The following is a 22,746-nucleotide window of genomic DNA, read 5'->3' as shown; positions in this document are numbered from 1 at the left end:
TCTCATTGATCAAGATAAATTCACAAAGCCAAACCCAACTCAAGGTAAGAATCACACTCCACCCACCATGAAGTCAAAGCAGATTACGTGGTTAAGACAGATACATTTTGATGGAGGGGTAATTTAAACTCTCACATTGAAGATGAGGCATGAATATCTTTGAACAGGAATCTAGCCTGACAAATTTAGCAAGTACAAATACAGGGTAACCAGTTAAGTTTGCACTTCAGATGATCAAATAGTTTTAAGTCTAAGTTCCCAGGTGGCATTAGTAGTAAAGAATCCACCTTCCAATGCAGGGGATGTAAGAAATGTGGGGTTTATCCCTGGGTCAAGAGATCCCCTGGTGAAGGGAACAGCTACCCATTCCAGTATTCTTATCTAGAGAATCCCATGGACAGAGGAATCTCGTAGGCTACAGTCCATAGGTTTGCAAAGAGTTGGATAAGACTGAAGCAACTTAGCACACACTTATACCCCAAATAGGACATGGGGCATACTTATACTAAATATCTGTTTTATCTGAGATTAAAATTTAACTGGGTGTGCTATCTTTTGTATGACAACCCTAGTTTTAGATTGAGTTAGTTGCTCAACACAAGGGGAGATTAATAATGAGAATATGTAACTGACCAGATGATGCAATAAATATGCTCATGTTGATTTATCCAGAAGCCATCCTTCTACTAGGATTGGCCTGGCTCCCAGAGGAAAGGCACAAGCTTCCCTGAAAATATCACTAAGTACTTTAAGGGGCAAGACAAGGGGGGGGGGTCCTCAAGGCCAGTTAGCCACTGGCCTTCTTGTTAAGCTGTCAATGAAAGAGACAGTGCAAGGTGCTAGTGATTTTATAATTTTAAATAATATTAGGGAGCAAACTTGGGCAGCCCTGTGATTAGTTCCTGCAGTAGGAGTCCAGGCTTGGTAGTTATATATTTTGAGAGTGTTTGTCTTTATCATGGCCTGTGCGTCCTCCACACTCACAAAGTTGGAAAAATATGGGTGTCCTCCACACCACATGAAGAATGGGATGCCCGCTAACTAGTCATAAAGGCCAAAGCAGGTTCATTTTCATTTGGAGGCCAATGATGTCATTGACATGGTGTGAAATCTATATTTGGAATGATCCCCGCTTTATCTCTCCAGTGTCTCTTACCCCTCAGATGATTACTTATGGCCCCCTACACACCTCTGCAATGGCTATTAAAATGAAAGGTCAAAAGATATAGTTGTTATTTGCTCTAGCTAGTCATTTGAAGGGCTTTGTTGGAGCAAATTACTTTATTTTGTGTTTGCTGTTTGCTGTAGTGCCAGTAGCTTTTTGAACCAGTACCAAGGGTCTCAAAGTGTGTGTGTGTGTGTGTGTGTGTGTGTGTTTAAAGATTGAGGAGGAGACATGGAGAGAAATAACATGTGAGAAGTTTGGGATTCTCTTCTCTAAGCCTTGCTTTCATCCAGAAATATTTATATTCCAATGTGAGGCCTGGTTTTTTTAGGTGAATGCCAACCTCATAAACTCAGGATGTTAATTCTCATTTCTGCAGGAATTGGAAATGATTCATGGTTTGCAGGAGTTAGAGACACCAAAGTATTTTCTATTAACACCTGGAGCTGACTGCAAAGGTGAAAGGCAGGTCTTGTAGAAGGACATCCTCTAGAGAAGAAAAATGTCAGGGGTTTTCTTTTGTAGGGGTTTTCTTTTGTTTGTGTGTGAAGATGAGAATGTTTTTTCCTCAAGAAATAATTTCTATACTGTTGCAAAACGTCACTGCAAAAATCCATTTGAGAAAATAGTGAATCATTCTGTTTATCCTCTTTGTTGTGTTCATGAAACTATCACCTTAAGCATGTGGTGAAAATTACAGGAAAATGAGCCATTTCACCTGTTTTTATAAATGATCACATTCTTTATATTCCTCAGTTCCATGAGAGTTATAAAGGGAAATTTCCCTTGGCTAGCTGATTAAATAAACATCTATTTCTAGAAGCAGTCAAGAGGAGAAAAGGAAAAAAAAAGTGGCAAAATAAAAGTCACTTAAGTCTAATCATTACTCTGGGTAGCAACTGTGGCTTAGCAGCTGGGGGGCGGAGGGGGGAGGACTTTAGGTCAAGAGGGCAGATTTTATTCATATGGGACCATAGATCTTGCTTTCTTGCTTCCATCTCTTTAGACTGCTAACTCTAAACAGTTTCCAAGAAGTCCTGATAATTAGGTGGATAATAATGATAATAATATTAATAGTAATAATGGTATATCTATATATGGTGGCATTATGGTAAAGAATCTGCCTGCCAATGCAAGAGACGCGGGAGACATGGGTTTGACTCCTGGGTTGGGAAGACCCCCTGGAGAAGTAAATGGCCACTCACTTCAGTATTCTTGTCTGGAAAATTCCATAAGCAGAGGAGCCTGGTGGTATATTAATAATAATAATGGTGTATTGATAAGGTAATAATGCTAGTACAATTACCGCTGTCATTAACTGGTTGTTAACTATGGAGAAGATACTATACTAAATGCTTTTTATACTTTATCCCATTTTTAATCCTTGAAGCATCCTAGCATGAAAGTGATTTGGTCATATGTTACAGTTGAGGAAGTAGCGGTGAAAAGGTTAGTAGCTTGCCTAGAGTACTTCTGCACCTGTCATATAGTAAGTCATCACTTGAACTCATGACTCTGAAGCCAAAACTTTTAATTCAATATTATACCATGGCTTTTGGTGTTGGGTTAATGTGAAAGACTCTCAGATTAACCCTGAGAGTTAATTTAATCCAACTTTCCCCCGTTGGATTGTGTCTTTGCTCGATACACTCCTTTTTCTGGGTTCTACTGTGAGCCTTACTTTCCAGGCCTTGGCAAATCACATGGGATATCAGGTGGGGAGTTTATGATGGGAACATTTTTCAGAGCTAGGGATTGAGAAGGAAGAAGAGCTAAGGACATTGAAGAGGGGAAGAATATATACTACATCCAGGAGGGGGTCGAGGGTCACAAGTGTGACAGCCTGAGAGACGAGGAGAAAATGTAGCAGGAAACTTCAGAGCGCTTGCTGAGAAGAGCTTCAGTCTCCCTTTTCCTGTGTGTGAGGTGTGTGGGCATTCGGGTCACCTGTTAGAGGTCAGGTGAAGGCAAGACTCAACACATTGACCCTCACAGAGAGCTGGATTTTACTATTTATTTACTATTATTTTTTATGTGCCAATCAATATTTTTATTATACTATATATTTAATTTTTTCTCTTTTGTTTTCCTTCAGTCCAAAATTTTTTTTTTTTTTTACTGGAATATAGTTGATTTACAACATGCTGTGTCCATTACTGCTGCACAATAAAGTGATTCTTTCTATATCCTTTTCCATTATGATATATCATGGGATATTGAATCCAGTCCTCTGTGTTTGTTGTTTGTCCTTACAGAGGATAAGGATTTGACTTCCCTTGTCTCCATGATCGCCACTGTTTGTGCCTGTGTGTGTGTATGATGGGAGGTGGAGGAGGATATAAAATGAAAGGCATTTTTCACAGTAATTGGTTATTTTCAGATCAACAAATAGTTTTCCTCTTGGGGAAGTTTTGGATTAAGGATTTTTGCACCTCAGTTATATGTCTGTTAACTTCAGATGTGATGCAGATAACATTTTTACTCATTTTTCTGTTACCATGGATTACTTAGACATAGACAAATTTTGGTGGGAAAGTCAGAGCAGAAAATCAGCAAGTCTGCTAACTTGCTGGGTTGTCACGCGGGGTGTCAGAGGTGGAATGTAAGCCCGCATGAAAGCAGTGGGCACCTCATAGGCCAGCAGTGCATGCCAGTCTCCCCTGACCCATCTCTCCCAGTGCTGCCTTCACCCATCAGGTTTACGGATGGGTCAGGAGAAGTATGGGGGCACCGCAGCACCCTCAATGGAAAATCATTCCAGCCTCCAAAAGGTCAGGAGGGAACGGCATCAGGGCTTAGTGCACGTCCACCCTTCAATCCCTTGTGCTGCCAGTAGCTCGCCTTCAGTGTGTCTGCTGTGTCTTTCAGGCAGGTAGCCGGTCCAGGTGGGCAAGCGGAAAGTTCTATAAAGAGGGTGTGAGGCTCTGCAATGTGGCTGGGCTTGCCTCCTTTTCTGTTACTGCTCAGTTTTCATGATTCTAACCAGTAAGTGAGAAGGCATCATTCTGTTGCTCAGAGATGTGCCTATTTTACCACGTGGCACACACACTGAACCAGCTCTGACAGGGGAAGCCCAGAGATCCTGGCTCCAGACATGTGCACCATCAAGAGGGCCTGGATGCCCAGTTGGGTGGAAAGCTTCCAGGAGAAAAAGTCCCGGACAGCTGACTAGCGCACACAGTTTAGAGAGTTTGAGACAGGCCATCCTCCCCACCCTGCCTAATCTCATGGCAATAAGAACACTGAACAACACTGTTCAATAGAATTATCTGTGATGACGGAAATGTTCTATATCTGTGCCATAGGACACTATGGTAATCCACAAGCCATGTGTGGCTATTGAGCACTTGAGATGTGGTTAATATGATTGAAGAATTGAATTTTTAATTCCATTTAATTTTATTTCACATGAATTTCCATAGCAACATGTAACTAGTGGCCACAGCATTGTATAATGTATGTTGGAATAATTATGGCTTGGAGATGGCTTAGTAAAATAGCACATACATGCATACACTCACACATTTACACACACTTGACATTCTAGCTACCAAGTGTGTGTGTATCCATCACCTCATTATCACATCCATTATTTTATAGCATCATAGGAGAGTAATGCTCTTATTTTTCACATTTTATAGATGAGAAAATTGAGTCACAGAGAAATTCCATGTTTGATCTAGGATTACTTAGTAAGCCAGCAGTGCAACCAAGGCTCAAACTCAGGCCTGTTTCTAAATTCTGAGGATGAAGGTCCTGAATCTCTCAAAGACCTGGCCTCACAGTTCTCTCAACAGGCTACTGACCACGTGACTGGGACGGCCTCAAGGTGGTTTACCTGCAAAGCTGAGTCTGTGACAGTGGCATGGCTCACATAATTTACTTTGGGACGTGATCCAGAAGGAACAGAATCCAGAGTTGAGGAAGTGAAATAGGAAAGAGAAAGCCAGTGCCAAGGGCTATTACTGAGGGTCAGCCGCAAAGGTTCAATCCTGCAGTGACTGTATAGGAACCTTGTGGAACATTCCTTAAAGTTGTCCAGCAGACACATGGGAAAGGGGAGTATTTGTCCAGCAGCTCCTGTCTCCATTGGTCACAGATCGCCTTCTATATAGAGTGTAATCTCCCTTGCACGTGCCGACACTACTGAGTGGTGCAGAGCAACTCTGGGCAGAATGCAAGGGGCACCTACTATAACCAAAGCGAGGACCTGCTAGATTGTACTCGTGCTGGCCACTAGCAGCAAGAGCTGAGGCTGAAAAGGTGGCTCAGAGGATGTGATGGGAGTGTCAAAAATGTTCACGGACCAAGGGGAAAGAAACTAAATGGCACAGCTGGGGGGGTCAAAAATGGGGACTAGGAGAGGCTAGGAAGCTCTGAGGGTGGATTCTTTCAGAAGAATTCAAAACCAATGGACCTAACCTTTGATGCTGTTAAGGAGCTTAGGCAACTTGGCTGCCAGAACAATGATAGTACTTTCGTGCATCACGTGAGATGCTGTATTAAAGTCAGTCTTGATTCTTCCCATTGCCTCGTCTCTTCCCAGTTGACTTCTTTATGCTTCCTAGATGGAGTGAGTTCTGGAAAGCTGATAACTCAATGTATTCCTAATTAAAATTCCTATTATCTAATTTGCATTCACCTATGGACAGGGAGGCTTGGCGTGCTGTGGTTCATGGGGTTGCAAAGAGTCGGACACGACTGAGCGACAGAACTTAACTGAACTGAACTGATGGACAGCATGGCACAGAGGTTAAGCACATTGGCTCTGAAGCCAGATTTCTGGGTCCAAGTCCTGTCTTTACTATAATACATACTAGCTTTGTGATTTCAAGCAAGTTATTAACCTTCATTTCTTTCATCTGGAAATAGGGATTCGGCAATGGCAACCCACTCCAGTACTCTTGCCTGGAAAATCCCATGGATGGAGGAGCCTGGTAGGCTGTAGTCCATGGGATCTTGAAGAGTGGGACACGACTGAGTGACTTGACTTTCACTTTTCACTTTCCTGCTTTGGAGAAGGAAATGGCAACCCACTCCAGTGTTCTTGCCTGGAAAATCCCAGGGATGGGGGAGCCTGGTGGGCTGCCATCTATGGGGTCGCACAGAGTCGGACACGACTGAAGCGACTGAGCAGCAGCAGCAGCAGTACCTATTTGGGTCACTGAGGGTCGGACATGACTGAGCAACTTCACTTTCACTATTCACTTTCATGCATTGGAGAAGGAAATGGCAACCCACTCCATTGTTCTTGCCTGGAGAATCCCAGGGACGGGGGAGCCTGGTGGGCTGCCGTCTATGGGGTCGCACATAGTCAGACACGACTGAAGCAACTTAGCAGCAGCAGCAGTACATATTTTGTAGGGTTAAGATAAAATTAGCTGAGTTAACACACATACAGGGCTTAGAACACTGCCTGAGAAGGTAGAAAGCACAATATGCATGCTTGCTATTGCTTGTTCATTAACTGATTGATAAGAAATCATGTAGTGTCCGATTCATATAAGGCGTCACTCTTCTCAGTGTGTATGCTTGGGTCTGACAGTGTCTCTGTTGCTCACTCCAACCTTTTGAAATTCTTTATGCTCTAAATTCTCAGACCATTGTCCTCTCTTCTTTTTCCTTCTATTTTCATTGATCAAAACTTACTGGCTCTTCCTTTTTCTTCAATCTTTAAATGTTGGAGTGTTTTAGGATTCACTCAGTCTTTGGCCATCTTCTCTTTCTTACCAAATTCCCTTCTAGGTAATCTTGTCTTGTGATTTTAAATCAATCTATATATGCTCATGACTCCCCAGAATGTCTTCCTATCTTTGACACCTCCCCTGAGCTCTGGGCACATAAAATAAACTCCCTCTTGACATCTCCATTTTTATATTAGTTTCCCACCTGCAAATTAACATGACCAAAAGAGAACTATGGATTTTCTTTGATCCCCAACCATATCCCACCTGTGAATCTCCCCTTCCTCTTCTCTGTTTTGGTAAATTAACTAATCATTCAGGTCCCAACCTAGCAATCCACTTGTCTTTGTATCCCACCCAATCCAATGCTATCTCCAAGACTGCTCCAGTCTCAACAGAATCATTTTTCAGTGTAATGATTGCTGGGATCTCCTTGTATAGTTGTGCAGATTATGCACTCCTAAGGAAATTCCCATCATGATAGACATTATAGATTTGCCTTTTTTAATAAAAATTTTCAGCAGATGACCTAAATATTTCTTCTCAGAAAACCAAAATGTTATTCTAATAAATAAAATTAAAATGCTCTGAGGACTAGGTGCCTCTTTTTAACTCTTGTAGTGGTGCTATAAGAACTAGCAATGACCCTGATCATTGCTACAATTCCCATTTAGGCCATGATCAACTCTTGCTCAGATTTTGCCGACAACCTCTTAATCAGCTCCCAGCTTCTTCCTTTGCTTTTTCTGTTGCCCATTATCTGCTCACCAGACAGTTAGATCCTAAGGCGTAAGTGAGATGGTACATACCACTCTGGTTCTTACTTCTTCCATATTAGTTATTTATTGTGTAACAAATTATTCACAAAATTAGCTGAAACTTATTCAAAACTTTTTGCACGCTATGCATGCTAAGTTGCTTCAGTCATGTCCAACTCTGTGTGACCCCAGAGATGGCAGCCCACCAGGCTCCTCCATCCCTGGGATTCTCCAGGCAAGAACACTGGAGTGGATTGCCATTTCCTTCTCCAATATGTGAAAGTGAAAAGTGAAAGTGAAGTCACTCAGTCGTGTCCAACCCTCAGCGACCCCATGGACTTCAGCCTTCCAGGCTCCTCCGTCCATGGGATTTTCCAGGCAAGAGTGCTGGAGTGGGGTGCCATGGCCTTTTTATTATCTCACAGTTGTTATGGGTCTCAAGTTCAGGAAGAGGCTTAGATGAGAGGTTCTGAATCAGAGTCTCTCATGGGACACAGTTAGGTTACTGGCCAGGGCTGCAGTCATCAGAACACTTGATTGGGGCTGGAGGATCCAATTCCAGGACAGCTCACTCACAGGACTATGACAGGAGACTTCAGTTCTATGCCACATGGGCCTCTCTATAGGGCTCTTCAGTGTTGTCCCAGCTTGTCAACTGACTTCCTCAGTGTGAGTATCTGAGAGAGAGAGAACAAGGTAGAAAGTACGATGTCTGTTAAGATCTTCCTTGGTGACTTTCAACCAGGGATGCTTTTACTTCCCTGTTCTCCCCCAGGGATATTTGGCAATGTCTGGAGACTTTTGGTTATGACAATTGGTTGGAATGTGCTATCAGCATCTAGTAGGTAGAGGCCAGAGATGCTGCTAAACATCCTGCAGCTGGATGGACAGTCCCCATCCCCCTACACACATGCACACCAAAGAATTACCTGGTTTTTAATAATGCCAATAGTGCTGTGGTTGAAAAACACTGATCTAACCTGAAAAGCCACATATTACTTCTGCCATATGCTGTTATACACAGATAAATGCTGATATACTATCAGATCAGATCAGATCAGTCGCTCAGTCAGGTCCGACTCTTTGCAACCCCATGAATTGCAGCACGCCAGGCCTCCCTGTCCATCACCAACTCCTGGAGTTCACTCAGACTCACATCCATCAAGTTGGTGATGCCATCCAGCCATCTCATCCTCTGTCATCCCCTTCTCCTCCTGCCCCCAATCCCTCCCAGCATTAGGGTCTTTTCCAATGAGTCAACTCTTCGCATGAGGTGGCCAAATTACTGGAGTTTCAGCTTTAGCATCAATCCTTCCAAAGAACATCCAGGACTGATCTCCATTTTTAGAATGGACTGGTTGGATCTCCTTGTAGTCCAAGGGACTCTCAAGAGTCTTCTCCAACACCACAGTTCAAAAACATCAATTCTTCGGCGCTCAGCTTTCTTCACAGTCCAGCTCTCACATCCATACATGACCACAGGAAAAACCATAGCCTTGACTAGATGGACCTTTGTTGGCAAAGTAATGTCTCTGCTTTTCAATATGCTATCTAGGTTGGTCATAACTTTCCTTCCAAGGAGTAAGTGTCTTTTAATTTCCTGGCTGCAGTCACCATCTGCAGTGATTTTGGAGCCCCCCAAAATAAAGTCTGATACTGTTTCCACTGTTTCCCCATCTATTTCCCATGAAGTGATGAGACCAGATGCCATGATCTTTGTTTTCTGAATGTTGAGCTTTAAGCCAACTTTTTCACCCTCCTCTTTCACTCTCTGCTGCTGCTGCTAAGTCACTTCAGTCGTGTCCAACTCTGTGCGACCCCATAGATGGCAGCCCACCAGGCTCCCCCATCCCTGGGATTCTCTAGGCAAGAACACTGGAGTGGGTTACCATTTCCTTCTCCAGTGCATGAAAGTGAAAAGTGAAAGTGAAGTTGCTCAGTTGTGTCTGACTTCTAGCGACCCCATGGACTGCAGCCCACCAGGCCCCTCCGTCCATGGGATTTTCAGGCAAAAGTACTGGAGTGGGTTGCCATTGCCTTCTCTGACTCTTTCACTCTCATCAAGAGGCTTTTTCGGTCCTCTTCACTTTCTGCCATAAGAGTGGTGTCATCTGCGTATCTGAGGTTATTGATATTTCTCCCAGCAATCTTGATTCCAGCTTGTGCTTCTTCCAGCCCAGCGTTTCTCATGATATACTGTGGAAAGGGATAATCCAAGGTCTGAATGCCAGGAGGTGGGAATCATTAACTGCCATAACTGGCCACCACCACTCTCCAGGGCCTTTGATGTATAATTAGTAATAGAAAGCACACCCCTAATCTTGGATTTCTGATTCTGCCTGATTTGTCTTCAGCCTCCCTCTATCACCTCATTTCCTGCCTTGCTTCTCTTCTTCCACCATGATTTCACTACTAGGCTAGTTTTACATCTCTCAAACATGCCAAGCTTGACCCCATTTCAGGCCTTTGTTTCCAATTCAAATCATCTCCCTCAGTTTTTGGCTACTTCCTTCTTTTTAAGTCTAGCTTCTCAGAGAACCCTACCCTCACCTCCTAAATTAATGTTGAGACACTTGCTTTAAACAATACCAGTTCCTCTCTATTCTGTAGTCTTATTGTGCTCATAGCATTTATCACTATCTTAAATTGCCCTATTTATGTATGTGTTTATGTTTTCTGTCCCCTCCCAATACAATGCAAGTTGCATGAAGCAAGGGCTTTATTCTGTATTCCCATTGCCCAGGGCTGTGCTTGGAACATAGTAGATGATCAATAAATATTTGATGAATGAAAGAATGAATGTGCTCTCATTTTGAAAGTTTACATACAAGGCTCTGGTGGGTGGTATAGATGAGTTTCTTAAATATATGGGGAAAGAGTGAGACAGAAGTAGAGAAACGACATTCTTTTGAGGTAATGTCAGAGGAGACCTCTGCATATGTTTTGAGTTGTTCATGCTGTTATCTCTGATAAATTTGCTATTCCAGATTTCCTTCTTTTTCTTTCCTGTATCCACCACCCTTGTGGCCTTGGCATGCACGTGTAGGAAAGTTAAAAGGCACCATCTTTGGATGTGGAATAGGACAAGAAAATTGATCGCCTGACCTTGGCCTCATTAATCTAGTACTATAGCCAGAGTCACTAACTAGCCAAGGACTCCCTGAGATCAAGTCCAGGCTGCATTAACTGCTTTGTGACTCTTTGAAGAGCTATTTTTACACAGTGGGAGAATGTACCACAAACAGAGTATCAATCTTTTATGGGAATAATTAAAACCTGGACTCAGTGCACCACACTGCAGAGTTAGTAGAGTCAGTCTGTACAGCTCTGCCAGTCCCTTGAGTGTTTTGAATTTATAGATACTCTTTTTCCTGAGTTTACTTTTGGATGCAGCTGTCTCTGGAACAGTGATTCATGTAACTCTAGTCCAAGAATCACCTTCAGACAGATCACAGCCGAATTCCTAAGCCCTCAAATTTTTACTCAACCTGACAGTCTCAGATAGCTCTGAGAAGAAGAAGATGTCTGCATAGAATAAGTTGTCTCTAAGGACAGGCTCTGCTAAATATGATGATGAAAGAAGCAAAGCCCTCTGTGTAAAGGGGATTCTTAGGCTGAGTCTACTGGTCAACCCTGTCTATATATATATATATATATATATATATATATATATATATATATTTATTTATTATTATTTCATCTGCCAGTTTTTATTTCTATTATAAATATTTCTAGAAATGGGTTAGAAATTATGCACACTTCAGTTATTATAAACTATATACGACTTCCTTTCCAAAACTGCTACTATGCACAAATTAATAATCTCAGTAAGCACATATGAAAATATCCATTTCCCAATATTCTTGCCAGTACTAGATGTTATCAATATTTTAAAATTTTGCTAATTTGAGGAATTATAAATGATAAGGAATTTTTTATGCTTCACTGATTTCTAGTTTGTATATTTATTGTTTATTTGTGATTCTTTTTCTGTGAATTGTCTTACTTATATTCTTTACAATTTTATATCTATCTTTTCATTAATTTCTAGAAGGGACTTAAACCTTAGGGACTTTCTCTTTTAAAAAAATGCTTTTTCTCAGCCTATCTGAAAATTATAAATTTTTACACATAAAAAAATCTATCCATTTATTTCCCTTTTGGTCAATGTGCTTCTTCTCCTTTTCTGTCTCCTGTATTTTTTTCAATACTGGTATACATTTATTCTACATTTAGTTTTTGATTCACAGGGAAACTCCTTTACTTGGGGTGTGAGGTTGAGCTCTAGATTTATTTTCTTCCAAATTATACCAACAATATGTATTGAGCTTATCACCTTACTGTCCTTTGGCTTATTTTTATTCTCCATTTATATTTAATAAAATAGGTTTTATAAATGGACTACCATAAGAACTAAATAGACATTTCTCCAAAGAAGACATACAGATGGCTAACAAATACATGAAAAGATACTCAACATCACTCATTATCAGTGAAATGCAAATCAAAACCACAGTGAGGTACCATTTCATGCCAGTCAGAATGGCTGCAATCCAATAGTCTACAAGCAATAAATGCTGGAGTGGGTGTGGAGAAAAGGGAACCCTCTTACACTGTTGGTGGGAATGCAAACTAGTACAGCCACTATGGACAACAGTGTGGAGATTCCTTAAAAAACTGGAAATAGAACTGCCTTATGACCCAGCAATCCCACTACTGGGCATACACACCGAGGAAACCAGAATTGAAAGAGACACGTGTACCCCAATGTTCATCGCAGCACTGTTTATAATAGCCAGGACATGGAAGCAACCTAGATGTCCATCCGCAGATGAATGGATAAGAAAGCAGTGGTACATATACACAATGGAGTATTACTCAGCCATTAAAAAGAATACATTTGAATCAGTTCTAATGAGGTGGATGAAACTGGAGCCTATTATACAGAATGAAGTAAGCCAGAAAGAAAAACACCAATACAGTATACTAACGCATATATATGGAATTTAGAAAGACGGTAACGATAACCCTGTATGCGAGAGAGCAAAAGAGACACAGATGTATAGAACAGTCTTTTGGACTCTGTGGGAGAGGGAGAGGGTGGGATGATTTGGGAGAATGGCATTGAAACATGTATAATATCATATAAGAAACGAATCGCCAGTCCAGGTTCGATGCAGGATACAGGATGCTTGGGGCTGGTGCACTGGGATGACCCAGAGGGATGGTATGGGGAGGGAGGTTGGCAGGGGGCGGGGGGGGTGGTTCAGGATGGGGAACACGTGTACACCCGTGGCGGATTCATGTTGATGTATGGCAAAACCAATACAATATTGTAAAGTAAAAAAAAATAATAATAATAATAAATAAATAAATGATAAAGGGTTAAAAAAAAAAAAGACAGTAAGGAGAATGAGGAGACCAGGTATAGATGCCAGGATCAGGGAACTCAGGGAATTCAAAATATAAAAGAAAAATAATCTAAGAATAATAAAAAGGGAAAAACAGAGAGGAAAAGAATAGAAAGGACAAGTAAACGTGAACCCTGTCTATAAATTATCCCATGTAGACCCAAATCTTTTCCCATGGTGACTTCAAGTTTTCCATTAAGGGCCAGAGTAAATTCCTGTGGAATTCCTATTTATTAGGTAAGAACTCCCAGAACAGGACTGTCCCATGGGAGGACTTGGGAGAGAACTCAGTCCTGGCATTTGAAACTAGAGTCTGAAAGTTCTCAGTTGCTGGGCATTGGTGTGTCGCTGAGATGACCCCCACGCCGTGTGCTGCGGGGCAGATGAGCTCTGCTGGAAATAACATAATTATAGCACTTGGCAAAAAGTAGAGGACAACAGAAATGAAGTTCACGCACCTCAGCCAGACAGAAAGGCAGGAACTCTCCATCTAGATGTCCTGTGGGGGGAACGAGGTGGTGGGGTCTGAAGGGCACACAAGCAGTTGTGCTAAAAATGGCAGCTGCCTCAAGCAGAAATTCTCATTACAGGCGGAAGAGAGGGATTCAGTGGCACATTCAAGGTGAATGAGTCAATAAAGTTTCCTTCCAGATTCCTGGGTCACTGGCTCCAGAAAGGCTTTGAAGATGAAAATACACCCCAGGTGTCTTTGAATTGATATTCCTGGGGTTTGAAAGGTAGGTGATTTGAAAGATTTTGAAAGAAGTCTGACTTGGGTTTGGTTCTGTCTCTGCCACTAACTAGGGCCTGTCTCTGCTACTAGGGAGTAATGTTGATGAATCACTTAGCCCTTCACGATCCGTGGTGACCATTAAGTATCTCCAATAGAAAAGCCTCCTGGCCTGGGATTCTTTGGGTCTTTCCCACAAAACTGCAAACACCTTCCTTGTTTTGTTGTCCTCTGGGATGTTGTCTAAGGGCAAGGAGAAGACAGGACATAAGCAAGTTTGGTGTGATATATAGTCAAAGCTGCTGCTGTCAGGACAGTACAAAGCCACCAAGTTTGGGTCACATGAACTTCATCTCTATAGGCTTCAGTTTTCTTCTCTGCAAATCAACAAGAAGAAACTAGATTACTTTTATGGTTCCTTATAGTTCTTATTTATAAGAATATCCTAGAGTAAGTGAAAGACAAAATCACTACCTCATTTATTCAAAATGTTTATCAAGCTCCAACTAGGAGCCAAGAGCTATATCAAGATCTAGGGACTTAGAGATAAACATAAATGGTCTCTCTGTCAAAAAGACTACCTTCACTCAGAGATGATCCAGCAAAAATCCCATTATGTACAGTATAGTGATTGCCATAACAGAGAAAGCACAGTGGAATGCACTCCATTTTAAGACACAGGTTGAATAAGGGGTTTTGTTTAGTTGCTGATAGAGTTCATTTAGTTGCTACCAGACCATACTTCTGATAGTGAAAAATAAAAACTTTAAAATGTTAACATTTAAGCAACTAGTCCTGTTCCAGGTGATCCTGTTTAGGTGATCTAAAGATTATGATCCAATGAGAATATGGCCACGTGGGCAGAAAGGTCACTAAACAAAGGCAGACACTTTGCACCAGCCAGAGGAAGGAAACTCTGCCTTTAGCATGCAGTGTGGAGAAACTGAGCAGGAGGAAGGAGGCTGCTGGAGGACTGGCTTCTTAATTAGACTCCCTAATGATTTGTGAACTCATAGAGCCCTGGGTGCCATGCAAATTCATGGATTGCAATGCTTTCCAAAGCCTCATAGAAACAATCCTTAACTTAGCATCATTTTGGAGTCTGTATATTTAGCCCTGCCCTTTATCTGAACATATAGATGGGAACTGAGCATCCTGAAATCTCTGCTTGCATGGTACCATAAAACAAACCAAAAGAGCACTTTGAATGAGATCAACTTCCTTCAGGAAACCAAGATTTCTCTATTTCCCATTTATTTTGTTTGTATTCTATCCATTAGGGTATCCATGATTACTGCTTCTCAACAATGATTACTGCTTCTCAACAATGCCCTTTCGGTATTTTTCCTCCCTCACTTGAAGCTCAGTGAGCCCGACTTGACTTGCTCTGTTGCTGGTGTTGCCACAGTGAATTATGGCATCTCTATGAATTCTTTGCTGAGAAGTAACTCCCATCCTTCAAGATTCATCTGTGTATTTCTGCCCATCTCTGACTGGAATGACAGGAATCAGTCACATGGGCCTGAGTCCAGAGGAGAAAGCTGATAAACACTGCTGATGTAGCCTTCAGGCTAATACTGATGAAAAGTATCATTAAAAATATTTCTAGCAAAGGAAATTTCTAAAAGAAAAAAAAATCAGTTAATTTTCTGCTTGTGTGAGTGGAGGGGGCCGTGGTGCAGAGAATGCAAATGTCAGTTGTATCTGGTTTTGCTCAGCCTGCCATATGTTCTGGCCGACTGAGGCAGCATGGGAATAGTATGTAGAGGGTCTGCTGAGGGTGCCTAGAGACCTAAAAGTTTCACCTGACAGGCACCATTTATGATTTTTTAATTTAATTTTAATTGGAGGATAATTGCTTTACAATGTTGTGTTGGTTTCTGCTGTACAATATGCATCAGCTATAAGTATACATCTATCCCCGTCTTCTTCAGCCTCCTTCTCACCCACTCTCATCCCAGCCCGCTAGGTCATCACAGGGCACCGTGCTGAGTGCCCTGTGGCAGGCATTTGTGATGTCTGAGTTCTCGTCTTTGGAAGATGGAACCATGTTTCAGTTCACAGAGTGCTTTTAGTTTAGTTTGGCACACATTTATTAAGACGCTATCATATGCCAGGCCACGTATCAGGTAATGAGGTTCAGGGTGGTTAAGGTACTATGAAGGTACACTGCTGTGTATAAAATGGGTAACCAACAAGGACCTCCTGCATAGCACAGGGAACTATGCTCGAAATTACATAACACTGTAAATGGGAAAGGAATTTGAAAAAGAAAAGATACATGTATATATATATATATTAATGAATCACTCTGCTATACACCTGAAACTAACAAAACATTGTAAAACAACTACACTGTAATCTAAAAAGTTGAAAAGAAAAAATAGGTACGGCAAGGGTAATGTGGGTGCTGAGTGATGAGGTGGGGCAGGGACACATCAGTGTGTCTGTGTAGTTCACTCCTGCAGTTGATCAGGGTTGGCTGCTGTCGGTGCCCTCTGGGCTCTGCTGGGCATGCTCTCAGGGCATGGAAGATCATCTTGGACTTGTTTTCCCCTGAATTGGGAGATTTCTGAATTTTTCTCCTACCTCTATGGCTATTCCTTTTGCTCTTCTTGGCAAGAATATTTTCCTCCACCCAGCCATTAAGAGTAGAGTTTGTTAATCCTAAATTCTCTCCTTATTTTGACTCTGGATATTTTCCCTACTTAATCTCAGTTGTGCCCATGGCCTCAATATTTTTTTTTTTTTTTTTTTTTGGTACATAACTCATGTGTATCCTTAGCCAAGAGTTCTCCTCTAGCTTCAGGCTGGTGTATTCAGCTGCTTACTGCACATTACATCTTGGAAGTCCTGAGGTACTCCCTATTCAGCATGTCCAAAATCCAACCCACAGTCATCTTCCCCAGGTTTGGTCCTCTGCCATGACTCATTCTCTTGATGAATGGCACCATCATTCATCCCCCCAGAAATATGTCAATCTAGATCACTTCCACTCCTCCAAACACCATATCTCATTCATCACCAGGCCCCATTGGTTTTATCTATGAATGTTTCTGCAGTGCACTAAGTCATCTTCATTTTCACCACCACACCATGTGCAAGTTAACCTCCCCTATTTCCCACACCAACAGGTTTACCCACATCTACTTTGTATCTTGTCAAATTCTTTCTTTATAATGCAGCCAAGTGATTATTTTACTCCCTGGAGAATTCCATGGACTGTTTGGTCCATGGGTCGCAAAGAGTCGGATACGACTTAGCAACTTTCACTTTCAAAACAGCTGAAAAAAAAAAATGTCCTTGCTTGGAGATGTATTTGGAAGCATTCGTAAATGAGGTGGTATGATGTTTGAGATTTACTTTAAAATATTCCAGAAAAAGTAATGGTCAGGAGAAAGATCAGACAATACGCAACATGTTGGTTACCATTGAAGCTGGGTTATGGGCACAGAGGGGATTCATTTTACTATTCTTTCTAATTTTGGGTATGTTTGGAATTTTCAGTATAAAAAGTCAACACATGCACACACAACACAAATGTGGTAATGCTGCCTCTTGACTTAAATGCTACCACTTACTGCTTTCAATGCTTACAGTGTCAGTAGCTCAGTCGTGTGCAACTCTTTGGACTGCAGCCAGGCTCCTCTATCCACAGAATTCTCCAGGAAGGAATACTGGAGTGGGTTGCCATTTCTTAATGAGAAAGCACATTCCTTTGTAGTCTGGTCTTTATTGATCTTCCCAGACTCCTCTTGCACCAGGCACTCTTGCTCTCAGCATTTGACCTCTGTTGTTGTTGTCGTTCAGTCACTAAGTTATGTCTGACTCTTTGCGAGCCCCTGGGCCGCAGCACACCAGGCTTCCCTGTCCTACACCATCTCCCAGAGTTTATTCAAACTCATGGCCATTGAGTCAGTGATGCCATCCAACCATCTCATTCTCTGTTGTCCCCTTCTCTTCCTGCCTTCAATCTTTCCCAGCATCAGGGTCTTTTCCAATGAGTCAGCTCTTCACATCAGGTGGCCAAAGTATTGGAACTTCAGTGTCAGTTCCTCCAATGAATATTCAGGGTTGATTTACTTTAGGATTGACTGGTTTGATTTCCTTGTCTCTCTTTCTCTCATATATTCTTCCCTTGTACATGCTCTATCACCTCCTAACTTCAACCCAGTGTCCTGTCTCTCCCTTTCCTCAGCTAGGTCAAATAACTCTAAAATAGACTCTCAAAATACTGAGTACTTCCCTTTAATAACACCTATCACTGCTGTATGATTATGAGAGCCATTCAGTTAGTATCTTCTCTACTAGACTTTGAAATGCAGGAGTCACCATTTAATCCCAAGCATAGTATCTGGCATATTATCTTGATCAATAATCATGTGTTGGCTGAATGAATGAATGAAAAGAGATGGAGAGTATTCGGGAGTGGCATTCAGTTTGCAGCTTGACCATAGAAGCTCCAGAATCTAGTGGAAATGAGTTACACTGAGCCTTCCGAGAGCACTGGTTTGTCCTCCCACAGCTCCTGTGGGGCAGCGAGGTGCCAGCTTTTGACCCTGACTTGTCCTTGAGACAGCAAATAGCAGAGCCCACTCAGAATGGACTCTCAGATCCAGGATCCAGCAGCTGACTATTGTTCCTAAGTCTCCTTTCTTCAACAGGCCCAGGGACTCAGTGCTCCCAAGAATGAGCCTCTCCCTATCATCCAGTGGCTGAGGTCTGGAATTTAACCTTGGTCTTTTTCATGGTTCATTTCTATGGGTTCTGACCAGTTACTTGGTCTAATGCTCTAGGTTTCTCTAGGCACACCTGGTCTAAATTCCCTCCCAATGGAGCCTGGAAACGGGCATTGTACATTCTAGCCTGGCCAGCCAGGTGCCTCAGCCTGGTGACAGAGACCATCCTGGGGGTTGGATCACTTAGCTAATGACTGTCTGCCAGCCAGTCTGTGACCTGATTTTCTCATCACCATCCTCTGTCCACTTGCTCGGGTCTTCAGGAGCAGTTTATAGAGTTATGTCTGAGGCTGTGGGGTCTCCCTTGGCCCTCTGCCTCAGGCAGCACTCCTGAGTCTCAGGGCTGCTGACACTTTGCCTATAGAACTCTGCTGCTCGAGTCAGCCTCATAGATAGGCAGGCTCCCCAGACAATGTAGTGAAAAAGCCCTGAACCCGCTCTGCATCATGTTTTCCCTGCTGTGCAAGTCACAAGTTAAGATACCATTAGGATGAAATTCAAAACACCCAGGGTCAGCAGCCATGAGACAGCTTCAGTCTCAGATATCTTAGACAGGCCCCTTCACCTCTGTGGTCTCTGTTCTCTCATTAAGGGAGGGAAGGAAGGAAGGAATTAGAAGGAAGGAAAGAAAAGACTTTTTGCTCAGTCCATGTCTCCCAAACAGTTACACCAGCAAACGTGTGTTGCCTAAATAAGTTTGGAGAACATCTAGATGAAATAAACTAACAGCTTTCTATATGGCAGGACTTCTCAAAGCCATTACTGTGCTGATATGCATCGTGTCTCTCCATGAAACTTGAGTTGAATAAAAGGTGTGCCAAACTTACTTCAGTACTTGTAGAAATTATTTTGGGAAATGCAGATTAGATTATTTCTTTAAAATTTTGACATCCTTATCCATATTTGAAGTGTGATGTCTCAGCATGATATGGTCTGAATCTTTGAAGAGAGATGATGATACTCCAGTGAAAGGATGTGCCATTGAAAGAGGTGCTGAATTAGTTCAGGTCAGGACTTCTTCATATGGTTCTTAGAAAGAGAACATCCAGTTTCTATCCAGTATTTACTCAATCAAGGCCAATTCCCTCATCACCCGGATGGACCATGGAACATCATTAACCCGAGAAGTCCAAGCACTCATTTCAGAAGGCGAGAATCGTGGAGTCTTTAGTGGCCCAGGTCAGGATCTGTTTTGGAGCCTAGCAACTGCTGAAGGCTCCTGACCTGATGCCAGCCTATTAGCAGGTTTTCTCCAAGCCTGAGAGTGTTGTACTCCTGTGTCCAAACAGCACAAATGCTGAGATTCAACCGCAGAAAAATAAATCCTCCTTCGACCTTGTGTTCCCCTCTTCTGTCAGAGCATGAGCTTGATCTTTTGAGCCAAACTTCAGACAGTTCAATAGAAAAATCCATTATTTCAGTAAAACTGAGGGTCTCTCCTGGCTAATTTGGTCTCAAAAGATCAGTTTTATAGACATGGGGTGTTTCACCTGCCAAAACTTTTCAAGGTCTGTCTCTTGGCCAAGACAGGAGCGCGTCACCTGCTACCCAGAGCTCATGACCTCAGGCCTGAGCCTTTGTTTCACTGAATCCCTGCTAAGTGCTGGGTGGCTCTGGCCTTTTTGTCTCTGTCTTCCCATAAACTCGGAATTTCTGTTGTCCAATTTAGCAACTTACAGCGCCCAAGCCTTCACCTCATCCTCTGGCTGAGTTTTCTTATCTGTTTTCTTCTTCTTGTTAAAACCCTGCTCCTTCAGCGGCCCTGGACCTATCCATCTATTCGCTGCTGCCTAAGGTACCCTCCCCCACCCAGTCAACCCCCATTAGGTTTTTCCCCATCTTTTCCTACAGTCTCCAGCTCCCCAGATTGTACCCAGACTCCACAGTGTAGAACTTCAAAAAGTCATATCTGATAGCATTTTCTTTCTAAATAAAATAAAAAGAGGAGGAGAGAAAAACAGTGCTTATTAATGGACCATGACAAACACAGGCTACTTCCTAACAACCCTTAGTATTTGTCTTTATTTTTAGAATGTCCTCCTGCTGCTTTTACTATCACTCTCTATTTGTTTTTGACAAGGTTCATAGAATAGGGGAGAAGGGAAAGAGGCAGGAGGGAGTGTAAAGAAACAGCTCATTAAAAAATGAAGGGAAAAAAAAACAAAAAACAGAGACAAGCTGCTACCAGGATCACAACCTCAGCTGATAAGAGCCTGGCAACGCTTGGGTTTTTCCTGTTAGCATCATGAATCACCCGTTATGACCTTGGCTCTTGCCTCCTCTGTGCTGGTCTGCTGAGTCCTAAGCAGGATGCACCACTGTCCTCCCATAACCAGTGGCTTCTTGGACTGACAGTTGACACAGAAGTCCTGCTGTGGTTAGAATAGGAAAAGGGGACAGTCTTGATTGGTATTGAGGTTTTACAAAGTTTTTTTTTTTTTTTTTTTTTCCTCTCAATCATAAAAGTGATTGAGGCTCATTGGATGATTAGGAAAAACCAAAGGAAGGTCATAAATGAACTCTTGTTGCTTCTCAGAAAGACTTTTCCTGAGTAATGGTCACTGGTACCCCTGGCTTCTGGCACTTAAGAAATGAACAACTGTTTTAGAGTGTATCTTCTATAAACCATGTTAAGGAACTGTGTGTATCAAATGTCTTGATGTAGTTTTTTTATCTGGTTGTGTATATATAATATATACAAAAGGAAACATTAGAAAATGATGCTACCTGGTAGAAATTACAAAGCTTTGCCCTCCAGTGTAGAGGGCAAGCCATGTGATAATACAACAACGTGATAATACAACAACATGATAATACAGAGTTGAAGGAGTCAATATATTTTCCCTCCATGACCTTGCCCCCACCCCCTGACTTGAATCTCAAACCACTTCCCACCCCATATGGGCATCCACCACCAACACACACACACACACACATTTTTTACCCATGAATATCACTCAGCCATGTGATGCCTTTGGACTTTGGCCCTTTAGAAATGCCCACTCTCAGATCTCTATATCCTGCTCTAACAAGTATAACTGTTTTGTTTTTTTTTTTCTTAACACCCATGAGCCTTTATAGTACATGTTTTTCTGTGGGTCCCTTTTCCTTTGGTGGGCTGCCAGGTTCTTGAGGGTGCAGATCTTTCTTACCCAGAAGTCCTGGAACTGCTCTAACTATATGGTGACCTCAGGCAAATAACTTACCTGCTCTAAATCCTAGATTCCACATATATGTATCAATGGGAAGTTAATATTGTCCTTATTGTATTAGGGGGTTGTTGAGGCTTAAATGAGACAAGAAAGCTAATGCATGGGGTCCAGTGCTTGGCAAGAAGAAGGACAGATGAAACATAGAAGAGAACATCCATATCTCAAAGCTAGTGCAGCCTGGGCTTGCACAGAAAAGGTTTTCAATGATGTCCAATGAATGAAGCAAGAATGACTGAAGTAAGTACTTTATTCAAGGGAGATTTCCTGTAGATGAATAATTTTTAAAGAACTTGTTCTCAAGCTAGAGATAGTGACATCTGATTTTTTTTTTTTTTTCAGTAAAGCACGAATCTATACCTTTTTCTTATTCCTTCTAAGAAAGAAATGAAACTTTTGAAAACTGAACACCAACGCACTGAACAGTTCAGATGAAATTGCTGAACAGGAAAAGAAAAACATCAGTTCTGGCTGATCTGAAATGTTGGGCAGTGTACCACTGAGCAAGGTTCAAAGGTGGTCTGGCCTTGCTCTGAGCCAACTCCAGGCTGAATGGGGCCCCATTCCAGCCCCACCCCCCACTGTGGCTGCACATGGCAATCATGGAAGATCACTGGCTCTTATTATTAATACTTACTAGTTATCTGACAGCATGTGTGCCCCATTTGAGAGGAAGTGAATTGGGGTCGGGGTCTCCATAGTATACCAATAAGAAATGGGCAGGAAAGTGCCTTTTGGGGCCTTACCAATCAATCAATTCTGAATGAATAAGAAATTAGAGAGCAAGTGAAATACAAACATGAGACAACCAGAAGGAAAATGGAGAGGCGGGTGGAATGTGTTGCTTACTGCCTTTCAGAGCCCCCTCTTCCCTCTTGGCACTCTCTCCTTCCTGCTTGTGGCAGCATCTCTGAGTCTGTATACCCTTTGTCTGGCTCTGCCATCCCTGAACTTCTTAGTGGGATCAGGGAGATGTGGTACCTAGAAGAGCAGTCCTAGGAATTTATGACTCCATCTCAACCAAGGCCGGCAGGGGAGCTGTATTGGACC

General features: G+C 42.2%; 1 protein-coding gene across 1 annotated transcript in view; it reads left to right on the top strand.

The window, feature by feature from the left end:
• THSD7B (thrombospondin type 1 domain containing 7B) overlaps window positions 1–22,746 on the top strand; it is a 1,243,680-nt gene that overhangs the window by 46,983 nt on the left and 1,173,951 nt on the right. Inside the window, exon 2 of the mRNA XM_055572703.1 lies at window positions 13,609–13,755. The gene's annotated coding sequence lies outside the window, so the exon portion shown is untranslated. The remainder of the gene's footprint in view (window positions 1–13,608; window positions 13,756–22,746) is intronic.

This window comes from Bubalus kerabau, chromosome 3 (genome assembly GCF_029407905.1).
Source record: "Bubalus kerabau isolate K-KA32 ecotype Philippines breed swamp buffalo chromosome 3, PCC_UOA_SB_1v2, whole genome shotgun sequence".
Taxonomy (NCBI): domain Eukaryota; kingdom Metazoa; phylum Chordata; class Mammalia; order Artiodactyla; family Bovidae; genus Bubalus; species Bubalus kerabau.
This window is presented reverse-complemented; position numbering and strand designations above follow the sequence as displayed.